Source organism: Canis aureus, chromosome 15 (assembly GCF_053574225.1).
Source record: "Canis aureus isolate CA01 chromosome 15, VMU_Caureus_v.1.0, whole genome shotgun sequence".
Taxonomy (NCBI): Eukaryota; Metazoa; Chordata; class Mammalia; order Carnivora; family Canidae; genus Canis; species Canis aureus.
Genome location: NC_135625.1, coordinates 23064011 through 23081335, shown reverse-complemented (window position 1 = coordinate 23081335; position 17325 = coordinate 23064011). Strand labels below are relative to the sequence as shown.

The window sequence follows — 17325 nt, the reverse complement described above, 5'->3', positions numbered from 1 at the left end:
TATGCTTGCTCACTTGATTGGGATAGGCTTTTTCCTTGGTCCCTAAAAGAGTGTTTCCCCTCTAGTCTCTGTTAATGCTGTAACCCTTGGTTTGAGATATTACTTCATATCTTCTAGCCAAATCCTTTCATTCTACTTTGGATTTTATTTCAAATGCTGCTGAAATAGTTCCATTTCATTCATGATGTCATCTAAAGCTTCTTCATACTGACCTGTCTCTTCTCAGAACTTCTGCACTAATAGTGAATAGTTGGCCACGTCACATGTGCTTAGTGTCATAAGTGGGGTCGTGTCTTAAACTTGTTTTCTTGTCTTATTTTTGTTTTTGTTTTATTTTGGTTTGGTTTTTGCTTTGGGCAGGAATTTATTTTATTTTGTGTCTTATATGCAGCCTAGCATAGTTCTAAGAGCAGTAAACGACTTTTGGATGATTGTTTTAATCAGAGCTCATTTTTTCCAAAAAACTTATTAAGCTTTGGGGATTATAAATTTTTGAAGGGGGAAGAGATAAATATTACAATCATAAAACCCCAGAATTTAAGACCTGAGAGTGGTGTTAGACATCATCTCTTTCAAACTCCACAATTGATGGAAGAAGAAAGGCTATGTAGAATAATTAGGTAATTTGCACAAAGCTAAGCAGTAAACTAGTGACAGTTCCAAGGCCACAACTCAGGACTCTAGCTGCGTTCTAATGTTTTTCGCTAGGCTGGACAATGGTATGTAGTACCTTGAAGAAAGGCAAAATTGGCTGAAAATATTTTACCTATGCTTGTCTTTTGAGATCATAGTTAGGCACCACTTCTAACAAGCCACAAAATACATAGTTTGAATATGAGTGTGGCTGACACTGTTGGCTGACTGTCCAATTCCCGTTCTTCCTTTATTATTATTTTAACACGTCCACACAGAAACACATGCAACAGAGAGGCGTGGGTATGTGTCCACTTAAAATCTAAAAGCTCTCAGTGCTCTTGTGTTGAATCACCATATGGTATTTTTTTTTTTTTCTCATCAATAAGATCTAGTTGAGCAGTTTCTCTCTTCTGGCCAGGACAGCTGAATGGCTGGTACCAAGGTGTGGGTGGCAGGGGAGCAGTGCCTCGGCACCCTGACCATCTCACAGAGGTTGTATAGCACCTGGAAGTGTTTACAGTTGAAGAAATGATGTTTCATATCCAACATTTGAAAGGAGCACAAAGTAAGGACTTATTTCTTAAAGACAAGAAGGAAAACAGGTTATTGGCTGCTGACCATTCTTCATGATAGACAAATTAATTCAAATGATCTTGCCAATCAGTTAGGTGTTGAGAGAGAAATCTTCAGTTTGCTGATGAAACAGCCATGCTAGGAAAACTAAAAGCTGGCTAAGGCTGTGCCACACCTTTGGCATTCTTCTGTGTTGATGGGATCGAAATTTGTTCCCGATTCTGCTTTTTTGGAAGGTGGATGTGAAAAGGTGTACTTTCCTCCAATGACCAACACTACAACCACGGAATTGAACCCTGATGACTTTCTAACATTTGTGAGGAAGACGAAACGTCATCTCATGATACTAAATTTTGATAAAAACAACTAATTGGGGTGATGTGTAGAATACATTTATTTCTGAAAGCTCTTTTTTCTCATTTATAATTTTTAAAAAGCATTAAAAGTGGTGAGACTTTTTTTTTTTTTTTTTAAAGAAAGATATAATTGAAAGTCTGCTAGGAAGCAACTACCTTTACAAGTAAAAAAGAACAAAATCTCTGCCTGGAGAAGGTTTTTGGATCTTTATCTCTTTGCCCTTTTCGTGTCTGGAATTCAGATGTGATACCGGGAGTACAGGAGCAATCTTGTGATCACAAGGATGAAAAGCCACAACCAAGGATTAAGAACAGCGTGAGAGAAGGAATCCAGGTCCTTGATAACATTCATGAGAAGCTGACTCTGTCCTGAATCAACTCCAAACTTCTAAATGAGAACTATAAATCCCTTACTTGTCTAATCCATTAGTTATTAAGTCAGTCATATTATTTGACTAAGCACTTTTGCAGTGACTTTGCTGCAAATGAATCTTTTCAGTACATAAAAGTGTAACTACTTTCTAAAATGGCCTAAATATGCTAAGCAATTATTCTGCGCCCTTTAAGTATGTTGCCTTATGTAATCATCACAACGATTATATGAGGAATGCATTGATATCTTCTTTATAAAGGAGAAAGTTTAAAGCGGTTGATTGTCACATAGTAAGTGATAGATGTCCCCGTGATGCCAGTGATGCTGTTCTGTCCATCTATCACACCATGTGATAAGCCACATGGAATGCAGCTATATTAACTAATGTACTAGTTTAAAATTTAATATAGTTGACCAGCAACCTTGTTTTCTTCCCCAGAAATGAAACACTAAAATTGTCGTAAAAACACAGAACCTGGACAAATCTAAATGTAACCTAGACAGAGAATAAGTTTAAGTTGTATAATTCTGGAACTATAACTCGATAATTTCTTAAAGAATCTGTCATAGAACTGATTGCATTTTTTTGCTCTGGCTCATGAGCTTGGTCATACATTGTGTTGGTAATTATTCTAGGTATAGAGGCCTGAAACAAACAAACAAAAATGACAATTCACAGCTTTTCAGCATTTTCAGACCAGCTCTACTTAACTGGAATACCTTCTAGACTTGCTTTCCTCTTACAGAAACATCATTTAAGTTTATATTTGAAATGGCATAAATCCCTAAATCTTTCAGGTAATTTATGGTTTCTAATCCTTTATTCTCTAGGGATTATTTTATTCACTATTCATTCAGAAAACAAAGGCGAGCTGGAAACATGATATAGGATGCTTCTGGATAAAAGGATTAAATGTCTATGACAATCAAACAATATAATTGAGTACTCACATCACAAAAATTGCCACTAATTAGAACAACTTTATAAAAAGGTAATTGTAAATTGAGTTTTATCTGCCTAACTGAGAAAAGTGGTATTTTGAAGTCAATTGTAAATGTACTTCAAGGTTAAAAAAAAAAAATCCGTTTTCTCATTACCACTAGATAATTGAGACAAAATATTTTTTGATTTGAACTTTTTGCTCATTTTCTACAGTAAATTGGAGAAACTTTATTATGGCTTTATAGATAGTAGATTCAGATTCTTTAGCCAATGTTCAGTGTTTTGGATGAGAGTCATAGTAAAAATTCCCAAATTTATAGTTTTACACAAAAACTTCTGGAAAACTTAGACTATGAACTGAATCTAATACCAATCAGACTAATTGCTGATGAGGTTGTTAATGTGGTATGAGAAACTCCATTGAGATCCCTTCTATAAGAACTTCAATACCTTCCCTGGGTTTTCATATATTCCTCATAATACAATTTCATTTAGCTGAACACATAACTGTGTTTTGTGGAGGTTCTAGTGCAATTGTTTGAGAGGTAATTCCTGCAGAGGAAAGAATCTGTTCACTAAGAACCTGCATCACCATAGCAGGTTAGGAAGATGTGAGCTCTAAGACTTCCATGAGTTAACAGCTCAGTGGAAAGACAATATTTTCAAACAAAGGGGGGAAAAAAGAGTAAGATAGGAAAACGACTCTATCCACAAGTTAAACTGAGACACAAATGAGAAGTAAGGTCAGACATCAGTGAGAGAAAAAGTCACTGCAGTCACAAATCCTGAAACTGGACATGCTGCCTTTTGAATTTTTCACTCATGCATTCTGTACTCACTAGGTGACTATTGTGTGCTAGGCACGGTGTTAGACTCTGAAAATATAGCATAGACTGGGACCTCGAGGAGTTTGCAATGTAGTCAAGATCAGAGGAGAAACAATGTAGATGAGTAGGTGTGCTGGAAAGGGAGCAAGGCCACTCTAGAGAAATGTCCTGCTTCCATGTATTAGGGAGGGGGGCACTTCTAATGCATTGGCAATATGGTGAAGAAAGTGCTGGGAATAAAAGATAAGTAATTCATTAACTAAAGAAATATTGCCCTTGGATAAATGCCCAGAAGTGGAATTATTGGATCATAGGGTAGTTCTATTTTTAATTTTTTGAAGAAATGCCATACTGTTCTCCATGGTGGCTATACCAATTTACATTTGTACCAACAGTGCATGAGGGCTCCCTTTTCTCCACATCATTGCCACTTGTTATTCCTTGTCTTTTTGATGACAGCCATTCAAATGAGGGTAAGGTGATATCTCATTGTGGTTCCAATTTATATTTCCTTGATGATAAGTGATATCCAGCACCTTTTCATGTATCTATTGACAATTTGTATATCTTCTTTATAGATATACAACAATTTCATTTGGTTGAACACATAACTGTTTTGTGGACGTTCTAGTGTTTATACAATCTGTTGACAGTTTGTATGTCTTCTTTATATCTTCTTTGGAAAAATATGTATTCAAGTACTCTGCCCATTTTTAATCAGATTTTTTTGTTTCTTTGTTTTGCTATTGAGGAGCATAAGGAAGTGCAAATAGAATCTCAAAGAGATATCTGCTTTTCCATTGCAGCATTATTATGATAACCAAGATATGGAAACAAAGTAATTATCCATTGATGTATGAATGGATAAAGAAGATATGGTATGCATATGCAACAGAATGCTACTCAGTCATGAGAAAGAAGGAGATCCTGACATTTGAGAAAACTTTGGATGAACTTTGAGGGCGTTAGACCGTGTGAAATGTCAGAAAGACTAATACTCTACACTATCATTTATATGTAGAATTTAAAAAAGCCTGACTCAGAGACAGGGAGTAGTAGAGTGGTTACCATGGACTAGGGAGTGGAAGGAATGGGAGATGCTGGTCAAAGAATACAAACTTCCAGTTATAAGATGAATCCTTTCTGGGGATCCCACATCCAGCATGGTGATCATAGTTAATCATATTGGATTATATATTTGAAATTTGCTGAAAGAGTAAGTCTAAAATGTTCTCACTACAGAGAGAACAGTGTAGTTATGGGATGTGGCGGAGGTGTTAGCTGACACTATGGTGGTAATTTTCTAAAATATCAAACAACACATCTTAAACTTATTCAGTATTTTGTGTCAGCTATATCTCAATAAAGCTAGAAAAAAAGAAATATTTATTGAGCATCTACTCTATATGAATTCCTGCATAGTTTTTTTTAAAGATTTTATTTATTTATTTTAGAGAGAGAAAAAGAACGTGCGTGGGGGAAGAACAGAAGGAGAGCAAGAGAGAGAATCTCAGACTCCTCACTGAGCATGGAGCTCAATATGAGGCTTGATCTCACAACCCCGAGATCACACCTGAGTCGAAATCAAGAGTCAGACGGTTAGGTGACTGAGCCACTTAGGCGCCCCCAATTCTTACATAGTTTTGAAGAAATATGCTAAATGTTAGAATAGAGTTAAGTGCTTTAGAAGTTTAAAAAAAAAAAAAAAGAAAATTTATTATGCCTCTGGAAAAGAGGATTTGAAGTGAAGACTCCACCAGGAAGAAAGCTACTGAGCTGAGTGCATTTTTTGATAGACAAAGATCATTAGAATAACAAGCACACAGCAAGGTAAAAGGGCATCAGTGTGGAGAACAGAGGCAAGGAGGCAAGAGGGAAGGAGGAGAAAGGGAAAGGAAACAGATGAGGCCAGAAAATTAGATTGAGGTCGGATAACTGAGGCTTGGTTGGCAGCTTATGAGGGCACTAAGTCAGCCTCCAAGACGTTGATATGAAATCCATGAAAATGAATGATGTCTTCATGGAAGAAAGTAGACATTAAAAGTAGAAGAGCCAAGAGTAGAGAAAGACTAATCCACTTCCTTCCATAAATTTACTTAGGAAGGGCAGGAAGATTGCCTACATTAAGTGCTAAGTTTACTAGTCTTCACCTATGACACAAAGATTATTGATGCACCATTAGCGGGCCCCAGCTTTAGTGGTTTTCCCAGCAGTGGGGATGAATTTGCACTAAATGTCAAGACTGCCTTGTTATCACCTTTTCAAAAAGGCTGAGAGTATTTAACAGTTGTAGGCCAGGGTGTAGACACAGACAAAATTCGGAAGTAGGGAAATTGTTTTTTTTAGTTCCTACCAAATTTGCAAATGGGGAGAGACAAAGAAAGAGAGGGAGGGAGGGAAGGAAAGAGTCAGAGGTTGAGAAGAGAAAGGGCACAAAACAACATTCCTTTGGGTTACAAATCTGTATATATTTCAAGGAAAATGGGACCTATTTCTAATTGAAGCAATTATAACTCAGCAAAATTTGATTTGGCAAGAAATAATGGAACACTAACTAATTCTGTACAACTTCTTTTCTAAACCTCCTGAAATCTCTTTCGTCTGCAGTAAGAATTCATGACTTGCCAGCTCAGAATCTTGAGAGACTGGAGTTTTGTCTCTGGCAGAGGAATGGCAAACTACATTTTACCACTTTCAATTGTAAGAGAGAGAAGATTCTTGTCAGATCATTCTGAATATAAGGCAATTATGCAGGAACAGTGATTTCTAAGAATACAAATGCACGACTGTGAGCTAATTTCATTCTTCTCAGATGTGCGTCAGAGGGAACCACGGAACATGGAAAGAGTTTGCTAAAATAACAATGAACGAAACCCTGTAAAACAGCTACTTTGATTCTTTTAGACTGGCTGGCTGCCTAGGAGGTGACCTTGGGCAATTTCAGAAGCAAAGAAACAGAGATTGGAGCCAAGAGTTGGTGAAGAGGATGTGAAGAGAGAGGGCAAGTAGTTAACACATTTCTCAGGAGAAATTGTGAGCACTCCTCAGTGACCAAGAACTGGTTGCATGATATTCATGTGTAATTTTCATATGCAAGACTGAGACAATTGTTCATCATAACATATGTGACATCTCAATTTAATTTTTATTTCCCATTGATGATCTTTGCCATATAATGTTATTTGCACCCACACTAATGAATATTGACGATCTATCAGTTCTAAGAATGAAAATAAAAATATTTTGGCCTATATGAATCCTTAAATGAATTTATTAAAAAGCTCTTGATGTACCCTAGATATTCATGTCAGGCACAACTTATTTTAATTTGTCTTTTTGAAGTCTTCTCAGAACATTCATTAAGAAAGGCAAGACTGCAAGAATTCATACATCAAGGATTTTATGCATGACAAGCTTCTCGAAAAAGACTTAAGTACTGCATGATTCTTGACAACATTTACCACCAGATGATTGCAATCTGCTTACATTAAAAAAAAAGTATATGCATTTGATTCAAATTTAAAACAATGTTGAAATCTTCAACTTGCCAAGACATAAAGTCAGAAATGTAGTCTATAGGAAAAAGAAAAAAAAATCACCTAAAAATGCAATGTTTATCATTTCAGGGGAAAACAAAAAGTTAATTCAATTTAATATAAATAAAAATATCTACGCTGTGTAGATAGTGCTGATTATTTCCATTATCCGGTCAATAGTAGAAAGAGAATCATGATGAGAAATGGATGGGAGAGTTGCCGTTTTCAGCAAATTTATAGTTCTATTGCATCTTTGCAGATGAACTTTAAATGAGAGGTTGTGTTGCTTACTTGGAAGTTTTTAAAAATAGATTCATTATAAATAATGCTATGGCATGCAAGCTCCACACTGCGTCCGGTACTTCTTCCCATTCCACTGCTAGGACCCTAACTCAGGCTCCAGTTATTTATTGAGGGGGTACTGCAAATTCTCCTGTCCTGCTCAAGCTTGCAACAGTTCAGTATTTCCCGTCCTTACTTGCCCTCTTCCAGTCTGTTATGGGGTGAACTGTGGCTCCCCCAAAGATGCTGAAGTTCTAAGCCCATAAATGTGAATGTGACCTTATTGGAAATAGAGTATTTAAGGCAAATTAAGTTCAGATGAGGCCATCGAGATGAACCCCAATTATATATGGTTTTGTCCTTAGAGAAACAGGGAATTTGGACATAGAAATAGAGGCAGGCACACAGAGAGAATAGTACAAGAAGACTGGAATTACATGACCCGAGGAGCTACGAGCAGCCAGGAGAGAGGCCTGAAACAGATCCTCTTCTTCTACCTTCAGAGGGAGTATATCCTGATTTCAACTTCTAGCCTCCAGAACTATGACCGTGAATTTCCGTCATTATAAAGCCACTTAGTTTATGGCACTTTGTTAGGGCAGCCCTAGCAAACCAAAGTAGTACCCCATTCATTCTATTCACTTACTTTTTAAAACTCCACGTTTTTTTTTTTTGGTTTTTTTTTTTTTTTTTTTTACCACTTCCTCAGTGATGACATGGTTACATTACCTCCTGCACCTAGAGAGCATCAGACATGGATTAGGTGCTTATAATCATTTGTTGAAAAAAATGATAAATGACCAAATTAATTACCTACCAAGTTAAGAAAAATTACCTCATTCTAAAACATTAAGAAAATACACCATCTGTCTTCAACCTGCTTTTCCAATCTTTTACACGTCTCGTGCATTACAATCCAACTTGGCTCTCAGCTGCACTTTCAAAACACTGAGTTTATGCATTTCTCCAAAATGTTTTCATGCTCTGTGTATCAGGCTCTGTGGTGTTCATTTTGCACTGATTTTTCTATCCCCTGCTAGCCTCTTCTTCACATTTTAACCAGTCACAGTCTGCATAGTTAAGACCCATTTCCCCACCTACTTTGTGAGCCCCACTGTGATTCCCCAGTTGTGCTCTCTGAATCCTCAGTCATTTCTGTGACTTGTTTTAGGCCACTTAAAATCTTCCTTGAGATGTGGACATCTGGGAACCTGGTGTATACCTATAGTTAAGTGATAAATGATTTGAGGGCTGGGACTGTGTTTAATAGAGAAGCATTTCACAGAGTATGACTGAAAGTAACACACAGAGTAGATGCTCAATACGTATTTTGAGTTAAAGTATTATAAATTAATGAGACATATTTAAATGTGATTCTAGGACGGTCCTGGATGATTTTTCAGGGAAAAGGGAGAAGTGGCAACAGTAACAGAAGTTGCGTGAGGCAGCCCCTGGAGACCAGAGGTGGCAAGGAGGAGGATTCTCACCCGAAGACTCTGGGAAGCAGCTCTGCCCCCATCTCAATGTTAGTCTGGTAAAACTCATCTCAGAATTATGGCCTCTGGAACTACTGAGCATTAATCCGTGTTGTTTTAAGCCACTAGTTTTGTGGAAATTTGTTAACAACAGCAATAGGAAATTAATATAGAACTGAAAGTATTACTCCTGGATACACCAACATTTCCCTGAGAAATACTATGGAGAAAAGGCTTTTGGAATCAAATATACTGACCACCATGGCGCAACACTCTTGGAGATTCAAGACTCCAATCAGCATATTTGGCTCTGAGGAGACATAAAGTAAAGAATCTGTTTAACCCAGCACTTAGCAAAAGTATTTGACCATATAGCCACCTCCCCACCCCCAACACACACACACACACACACACACACACACACACACACACAGGCAAACACACATACAGACCACACACCACCTATTAACATCCTACAAGAACACGTTTGGGAAATGCTAATGCAAGCTAATTAGATCATTAGGCAAATGTTGCTCACCACTGCAGTACCATAGAGGAATTTCTTTAGTATACACTCAAATATTACCATCTGACATAGAAACTTCTAGTTCCCCAAAGTTAAGCTCATCTAGCTTCATGCCATATTCAGTGTGAATGTTGCTACCAAATTTAATAAAGGGCATGTGATATTCCAAATAATAAAAGGATTTTGACATTTGAAACATCAGTGCTTTAGGTATTTAGGCATTTAAAGTAGTGAAATTTTAAATGGTCCCACTCTAGTAACAGCATCAAGAATTCCTTCTTTGATTTAGCCACTTATTTAAGGATCTTTATAGGTACTCATAAAGTGATTTCTTACACAGTTTCTCCTTTGATTTTCTAGTATATAGTGGGCACAGACAAATGGAGATTAGCTAGGAGCAACCTGTTCCCCTAGCAAGAGAAATTAAATGCTCTAGATGTATATTTAGTCTAAGCTTTTTGGCCACCTGCAGTGAGTTCTTCCATTTCTTTTCCCCCTAAAGCTGAATTTTCTGATTCTAAATCATCACAAACCACATCATGAAAGCCGAAAACTCTGCATCAACCAGTGAGATTGTTGTCCTATTTTCCTTAAACCTTGTTAGCAAGAGATGTGTTATCTAAAATCTGTGGTTCTTATACTATATGGCTCTTGACCAACTCATTTACTTTATTCAACCCATATTTATTGATTGCCTAATATCTGCAAGTTTGGGGGGCTACAGTTGTGAGGGAAAACAAAAATTCAAAAACCCCCTGTCCTTGCCTTCATGAATTTTGCAATCTAGGGGGTGGACAGGCAGACATTAGTCTTAAAATTAAACAAATAAATCTACTGGGCAAGCCAAAGAATCGATTGTTGCTGGTAACTCAATTACAAAAGCTTTCATTCAAATACACGGTGTCTGTAGAAATCAGATCATAGTCAGGGCGCCTGGGTGGCTCAGTTGGGCTGGGCAGTGATCCTGGGATCCTGGGATCCTGGAATCCTGGGATGGAACCCTGTATTGGGCTCCATTCTCAGGGGAAGTCTGCTTTTCCCTCTACCTCCCAGTGCCCCTCCCTCTATTCTGCTTGTGCTCTCTCTCAAATAAATAAATAAAAGAAAAGAAAATCAGATCATACTCAGAATCAAAGATAAGCAGCTTTCTTTCAGAGAAAGTTTACTAGTAGATATAACCTCGCTTATTTCAAAACAAGGGAACTCCTTAGATTTTATGTCATAAATGTGTCACTTCTGCTCACATTTTTTCAGAACTTAAGTTATAAAACAATCACTCACAAACATAACAAAGCCCACAATACACTTCCAGGTAATCACCAAAAAGCAAAACACAGAATGTTGCCCCCCATCACCTGGAGATCCAGGCAATAGCTAAGGTACAAAACGTAAGGAGTCATCAGAAAACTCAGTACTCAAGGTAAGTTAATATAAGAGAATTAATTTTGATAAAAAATCAAAATGAGTACAAAAATACATGAAGAGCAAAATATAAAGATTTGAAATAAAGCTGGAATCATTATCACAGATATTTGGCTCAGCACGGCACTCACTGGTCATTCTGCTTCTTTAGCTAATCTGCTGTGTGACTGTTGTCTGTTTGTCCATCAGTCTCCCCCACACCCGTTTTTCTGTTTTGCACCTCGGGAGATCTCAGTGGTTTGCATCAAAGGTCTCTCTTGCTCTCTGCCTTCTGATTAGGCTCAACCAATGGAAAATTATGCAGACTAGCAGAGGACACAAGAGTAATGAGATTAGTATATTTATTCCCTGATTCCTTTTCCACTGGGTGGTGGCAATGACTATGTTCCCTCCCATACCAAAGGTCAGAGCTCAAGCCTCCATCCCCTGCAGCTTACAGCCCCCTACCTTTGCTGGGGGTGAGGGTGGGAGGAGTAGTGATGGCTTTGTCCTCCTGCGAAGATGCTTCTATATCTTTCCTGGGTCCCCATAGCCCTATCTGCATCTCTGTAAATAGATTCTTTATTAAACTCTCCAACAATATCCTGTTTGAATAGGCTAAATATTCCCTGCTGGGACCAACAACCTTGTACCAAGCCAGGTCATCTGTATGCAGTGCCAAAATACAAACCATGACTAAGCAGTATCTTAATTTACATTCTGTGATTACGAACTTAGTATAATTGGACCTTGTTCCCAAACCAATGCCTCCTTATGATTCTGCAAATGTTGGCTTGGATCCTTTGGCCTTACAGGATATGCCCCAGTCCAAATCTGGCACTTGTTTGTTGCATGCATGATGATGACACTGGACAAAATACTTGCATGATTAATGCAGTTGAGAAAGTTTTGCAAATACATATTGGACTTAGATGATATGGTGTGTTCATTTCATCATTCAAGCATTCAATCAAAATTTCTCTTAATTACTAGGCCAACTTGAACAATAACTGTTTGGTTGTTTTGTTTTGTTGTTAAACCTGATTAGGTAATTAGAACTATGATGTAATTCTAGAATGAGCCCTGGGCTGAACTGAACTCAAAGGAATGGTTTGGATGACTGCATCGGTTCTCATCTTACAAACCATGTACTTTTTACATTAATATCAACAAAAAAACAGTATTTAGAACAGCCTTGTAGACTGACAAAGTATTTACCTAGAAGCATAATTCCTTCTCATGAGGATCATAACATTTTGGTAACTTAATTTTTTCATTGTCAGGTGTGTGGCAATAATTCAGACAATATTATGCTATTTTTTCTTGTTTCCTGAATTTTAGTCAATGTTTTGAGTTTTAAAATTTAGGTATGCATTTATAATTGCCATCTGTTGTCATAAAGAAATAGGCTATTTTATTTTGTAATTGTATTATGAAAGGAAGTGACAGAAAACAGATATTTACAAAAGTATTAATTTTCATGACAACTTAAGGATACTGTTATACAAATGGAAATTAGTAAAAACATCTATAATGTCCTGCCTGTAAAATATATCATATTCTAGTTACTCATATCCCACCACACTTCCCTTCTTCCTTTCTCATGTAATACAAGCTATAATGTATTTGTGTTCACTTGAGGGTATGAGGGGGCACATAACTTACTGAAATCTTTCTTACATTCTTCAGCTCTTTACTGGATGTTTCAGAACCTCATGAAAGACCCTAGTGTTGACATTAACTTCTGTGTATTTTATAAATATCCTCTATATCCTTGGGTAGCTCGATGGTTGAGCACCTGCCTTCGGCTCAGGGTGTGATCCTGGGGTCCCGGAATCAAGTCCAGCATCGGTCTCCCGGCATGGAACCTGCTTCTTCCTCTGCCTGTGTCTCTGCCTCTCTCTCTCTGTGTCTCTCATGAATAAATAAATAAAATCTTTAGAAAAAAATCCTCTATAAAATCAAATGTTCTAGGTCTTCTAAGTTGATCAAAATTTTATTTACTCACATTATTTATTATTGCTAGAATTTTGCAAGGTTATAAATCTGAGTGCTGAGCCTTCAAAAGTATTCAAACAACTCAAATTCTACAAATTCTTCTCAAATAAAATAAGTCAGAGGCCACAGGCAAAAATGGAAAAAGAAAAAAAAAGGTTTTTCCTGTTGTGATAGATCAGTCAGGATGCAGTGAAATCAATCTAATTCTGGTAGCCACAGAAGCATTGCACTAAAAGCAAACAGTGGTGTGTGTGTGTGTGTGTGTGTGTGTGTGTGTATTCCTGAGCTTTTCATTTGAAAAAGCAAAGGAGTTTAATTAAATGTGGATTGAGACTCCCAGCCACCAAATCATCCCAGTGCGATGATAGATGTAAGTAGCTTTATAGCTCAGGACTACACACTTAATCCAACTATGTTTTTCAGCTGCCAAAAATTAAATAAATAAGTAAATCCCTGCACTTAACATTTACTTGACGCCTTGCTTTTTTAAGGATTGAAATGGCAAGTCAGATGAAGGAAAACATGGCTAAATACAGTCATGGTTGAGAGGGTTTCATCTCTTCTGGGCCCCCTTGCCAACCCCTCCCTGAGAGATTACCCAACACAACATGCACGTGCTCATACTTACTGGTATCAGTGTAATAGAGTCTCTCAAGGCTATCACTTCACTGCCCAGATATTTTAAATGTAAATTAGAACACCTACTGAAATGTATTGAAAAGAAAATTCATAAGATCAATTTCACAGGCCAGGGGAGAGCAAACTAATAATATGGATATTCAAACAATAGAGCACATAAAATAGCAAGGGTATCAGGCAAATTGCCCAAAAATTACATATTCTGGTGACCTAAATCCATTTGCATATGCCACTGTACTACTCTTACAGTGTTTTGTTTTTTCCTCCGGTGGTTTTAGGGCTCTGGTAAAATTCGACCTGCACAGTTGATGAAAGGCGTCTACTGGATGCCTTCAGTTAAAAATTGCATTAGCAGAACAAGTGCAATAGTAATCACCTCAGCGTCATGCACTTATTGCAATCATTGGCAAACTCTGGGGCCCAGAATCCCCAGGCTCCATGGCAGGAGTTCCCAGTGTGCCTCTGGAGAGAACGCAAGATGTGTAATGAGAATGGCCAAGATACTAATACCTTGTTTCCTTTTGGTTTTGTTTTTTATCCCCTCTGATCCTTTCATTTTTTATATATATCCTCTGTTATTCCCAGTAATATCCATTTAAAAAATTAGGTATAAGGCATAGATTTTAGTGATTCTGTGCATGTACTTTGGAGTTAGAAGCATCTGGGTTTGAATCCTGATGGTACCATTTGCCTGTCTCATATTTGGGCAAGTGATTTAACATCAGTAAGCCTTTCTCATCTGTAAATGAAAATGGTACCTAACCCATGGGGCTGTCCCAGGGATTAAATAGCGCCGTAGATAGCCTCGTAAACTGCCTAGTGCTACTGATGTATAAGTAGCTTCAAAGTGCGTTTTTTGCTTGCAACTCTCCTTTGCTTCTAATCAGCCCAACACACTATTCATTTCTCCGTCCTGCATTTCCATCTACATCTACATCTACATCCATTCCATCTACATTTTGCCATCCACCGAACAAAGATGCACCAAAACTCCACATCTACTCAGTCCTCCTGTCCAGTATCAGCTCCCATCAGGGCCACCCACAAACTCTACCACTGGACCCACTGAACTTCTCCCAGTCTACATCTTTGAGGGCCTTACGGATCCTCACCTTATATGTGCTCTCTCCTCACTGAGAACAAACCTTGGGTCACTTTTTAGGACTATACTCAAGTGTCCCCTTCTCCATCTCCACACTTGGTTCTTTCTTTCTCTGTATCCCCATTGCCCCAGTGCATTGACCCAGACTACACTGATCTCTTTGTATTGTAATTAATTATCTATGTATTTGTGTCTTTCCCCAGATGACACTACTGGAGATTAACCACAAACATCTCTGGATTTTTGTTTCATTTTCCTGCTCTTGCCTAATATGCTGACAATCATATCACAGGAGTTCAATGCAGTTTTGTTGAGTAGAAGCCTGGGTATTTGTGAAATAGAAATGGGCAACAGATATATCATTCTACAAAACTCAAAGTTTCATATTTTGATAAAACTCATATTATTCAATGAAACTCAAACAGCATGGCAACTGTCCTTAATAATATGTATTGTGTTTCTGAAAGTCACTAAGAGTAGATCTTTAAAATCACAAGTAGATCTTTAAAATCACAAGAATTGTAATATGTGTAGTGATGGATGTTAACTAGGCTTATTGTGATGATCATTTTACAATATATACATATCTTGATCATTATGGCATACATGATGCCATGAAATGTGATATTACATGTCAATTATATCTCAATACCTTGTTAATAAAAACCTTGTTTGCTAACTTCCCCCCATATGTAATAAGACAGTCCTTGTCCTCAGGATACTGAATATCTTTGAGAAGAGATGAATATGTAAACAGCTAATTGCCATATAATATGCAGTACAAGGGGCTATGGGCCATTGGGAGAGGATCACTTATTTAAATATGAAAGAGCTAAAAAAGGCATTCTGGGTATCCCACTGGGTAACTCACTTAGTTAACTTTTGCCCTCTGCTCAGGTCATGATCCCAGGGTCCTGGGATTGAGTTCCACATCAAGCTCCTCACAGGGAGCCTGCTTCTCCCTCTGCCTACATATCTGCCTTTCTCTGTGAGTCTCTCGTGAATAAATAAATAAAATGTTTTAAAAAAAGAACATTTCTAAAGCATTATCAACACTGTTTATTGTTATCATTTATTTTCAAATTTTATAAGGACAGAAAATTCCAAACATGTGACCAATGTGAATATCTATGAACTTAAAATTCTGGTTAACATAAGCAACTATATAGAGAGATTATTAGGCCTGTGCAAAAATTTCAAAAAATTCATACTAATATATTCTTATCACTAAAATTAAATCAACTATAATTGCATCTTTGATGATTCAGAAGGCACTTCAGTATGCCTCAGTGACTCAAGATCTGTGTGACATTAACTCCTACTACATGAAGTAACTGTTTATTTGAACATTGTTTGGAATATCTTTAACCATTTGCTAAAACATTTAGAATTTTGCCATTCAATATGTAGGACTACATAGTTGATACTCAAAAGGCTGTTGGCTGTCATAAATAATGTAATAACATACCCTTATTCCTTCTTTTCATTCCTCTTCTCCAAATCTAAGAATACAACTCTGGGGCACCTGGGTGGCTCTGTCGGTTAAGTGTCCGATCTCACAGGGTTGAGACTGAGCCCCACATGGGGCTCTGTGCTGAACTGAGCATGGAGTCAGCCTGGGATTTTTTCTCTCCTCTCCCTCTGCCCCTTCCTCCCTGCTCATGTTCTGTCTCTCTCTGTCTCTCTTTCTCTCTCTAAAATAGATAAATAAACTTTAAAAACAAGAATACAACCCTGTAGGACTAGATGTGTAGACATGAGGAATTTATGCAAAATTAGAGAGATGGCCATTTTGCTAAAGTTCATCAAGTTATTTTAAAATTTTATTTAATTGGCACAGAATAAGTGACTGAAAGATATCAAAGTAAGCACTAGGGTGGTAAGTCAACTGGAATAAACATCCATTAAGAACTGCACTTCAGTCTTTGTTAATATAACTCTTGATGGGTTGGTAATTCTGTGAGAAATCTTTCCTATTGAAATGTCATTCATTTTCAGAGAAGACAGTTCCTAACCATTCTTCTAAGCATTTTTTTCCTGTCTACTTAATCCATTCAACAAATTTTAACAAATTATCTTGATACTTATACTTTGTCCTAAAAATTCTGGAGCAGATTATACAGAAACTCTTAGGCTCTAACCCCATTACCAATATCCGTTAAGAATATTTAGAGTCAACAAGTCATGAAACACAAAGTCAAAAAATAGCAGTAACAATAGCTTTTATAGTTTTTGATGTATGGATTATGGATTATATATTTTATTTTTGGATACATGTATTAGCCATAAGTATTATGGATAAATTATTCCCCTAAATAAGAGTGAGGTATATGAAAAATTAACTCAGAAAATTATATAGATCACTGTAAAAAGTTAACTAATATCCAGCTTGCTGCTTTTCACCTGCATTGTATAGGATTAGCATTGTTATATCTTCCTGTTGTACAATAAATGTGGACATTCTTATGAGCTCGCTCCAGGATTCATTAGGAATAGGAATTATGCATATGATTACACAGCAAATGAAAAGATTTAGTGTCACACAAAATAGATTTATTTCACTGCATTAATGTCACCCCTTCTGAAAACCACAGCAGCCCAAGTAAAGCATGATCATGAACAAGCAGAGGGTACCTTTGCTGCTTTGTTTCTGGGACT

The 17325-nt window shown here is 37.2% G+C and overlaps 1 pseudogene; it reads left to right on the top strand.

The window, feature by feature from the left end:
- Positions 1 to 17325, top strand: part of LOC144284148 (COP9 signalosome complex subunit 3-like) — a 60092-nt pseudogene that overhangs the window by 33247 nt on the left and 9520 nt on the right.